We start from the raw sequence: 2,163 nt of genomic DNA on the forward strand, positions 1-2,163 counted from the left end.
ATAGCGATGTTTAATTGTCCTTTGAGATTTAAATAAATGCATTGAACCACGTTGTCATAAGTCAAGCCATTTTTGTAATGAAGCCAAAAATTATGTCCACGAGTAAGAAAAACTTCTCCAAAACTTTAAGCAACCAATATTTGAAAGGAGATTTGGTTCTAAGAACTGAGTTTGCCTAGGCATTACAGGTTGGTAGCAAGCTGATGAATATTTGCATAATTATTCAATTACATTGTCTCATAATTAGATTTTAGTTTTGTGTTGTAATTAGCTTTGTCAAAAAACATCAATGGGACTTAACATAGTAAGTTGCCTTTGAAAATAAGTACCTAAATCAAACTCTAATTCCATTTTCTTAAGATTATCATAAAAATAAAAATAATAAAAGATTAGAATGAATACATAATGCTAATATGTTGATACTTTCAGGAAATCATATGGAAATACCTTTCTTTTTATGAGTTCTTAAAGAATGTTTATGTTTCAAAAATGAAATGTTAAAAATAGCTTTTATTCTCATACTACTGCCTGTAGGGGAGCTTCACCTGGCAAGCTCAAGTCCTACTAGGAGCTGTTAATAATTACCACCTCACTGTTGTCTAAGCATGTAGATGTCTTAGCCAGACTTTCTGCAGGATTCCTGGCCTCAGAGGAACCTTATTTGCCATTCAATTTTCTTTAACATCCCGTATACTATGGTATGCTAAGCAGCCATGGAAAGCAGGAGTGGGACCAGATGGTTTTACACTCATACTTCCGAAGACAAATACCACACATTGAGGAAAGAGGAAGATGCTGTGATATGTGTACACTGGTTAGGTATCACTCCTTCCTTCGTCTGGTCTCATAAAACCTTTTGCAGATTCTTAGAACCCTGTTGGATAATCTAGAATGAACATTTTAACTCAATTGCCTTCATACATCCGTGAAGCCTTTTTGTCATGTGAAATAACATGCATAGGTTATAGAAATCTTGGGGGTGAGATTATTATTCAAATTACTTTAATGAGCAGGAAGGCAGACTCTAATTGATACAAGAAGAAGATATAGATATTAGCTCATGAGTAAACACAATCTAACATGATTGTCATGTTCAACCTAACTTGACAGTGTAGAGCTGTTTGTTGGCTTTAACTCCTAAGAGAAAACAGAGCATGTGCAATTGAGTCCTTTAAGGAAGGGGATAGCTCTAGAATAAGGAATGCATAAAAACAGTCCTAGTCTGTGGATGCTGCCAAGGTGCACAGGTATCCAGGGGGGAAAGTAGGGAACACAATTAGTGTTCTTGGTGATTACACAATTAGTTTTTTGGGTGACTTTCCCTTTCAATGGCACTTTTAACAACGGTAACCTAATTACCTTTTCAAAACACAGATATAAGCATGACTCTTACCTTCATAAGATGTTCAAAACCAAAGCATGGCATCTACAGCTTTATCACTGTCACTTTGCCCTTGTGTCTTTGGGTTTTCATCTATAAAATGGGTTATTGGGTATATGCAAAACCTTCGCTCTGGTTCCTCACTATATTCTGGGCCAGAAAATGAGCAAGGCTCCGTTTTATTGCTACCAATATTGTTCACAAAACACCGTTTAATTTAAAGTGGTAAGGCATTTGGTTGGGCATTTTTCAGTGGGAGGAAAATGTTACAGTCACAGTAAAAGTTCTTCAGATGGAGTGAGTTATAAGAGAGAAATCACTGGAAATGAGATGAGAGTGAAATGACATTATTCATTTTTCTTTCTGCTTCCCACCTCTAACACCCTCTGACACCTCAGTGTGTCAAAGGGACCAAAACAATTTTATAGTGTCAAGTAGTGCAGGGGTGCTGGGTTCTTATAAACCCTAGCTTCATTCATCCCTAGAGCACTTTCAAGCAACCTCCTTTACGAGCAAGGGCATTGGACAAGGATTTTGACACCTGGGAAATCCCACAGTATGCAGCAGCAGCAGCAACCTCCACCTGCCTTTGAACACGTATGGCATAGTAGAGCCAAATTGCCCTTGAACTTCCCTGCTTCCAACCTTGCCACCTTCTAAGTGGCAGTTGGGGACAATCAGGAGGAAATGTCCACAAACCCAGCCCTCACTGCACAGTCACGGACCCTATCAACAAAACAAAACCACACAAGTGTGTGTTGCTGTCCTCAGAGATCTGTTTT

The sequence above is a fragment of the Arvicanthis niloticus genome, chromosome 7 (assembly GCF_011762505.2).
Source record: "Arvicanthis niloticus isolate mArvNil1 chromosome 7, mArvNil1.pat.X, whole genome shotgun sequence".
NCBI lineage: Eukaryota > Metazoa > Chordata > Mammalia > Rodentia > Muridae > Arvicanthis > Arvicanthis niloticus.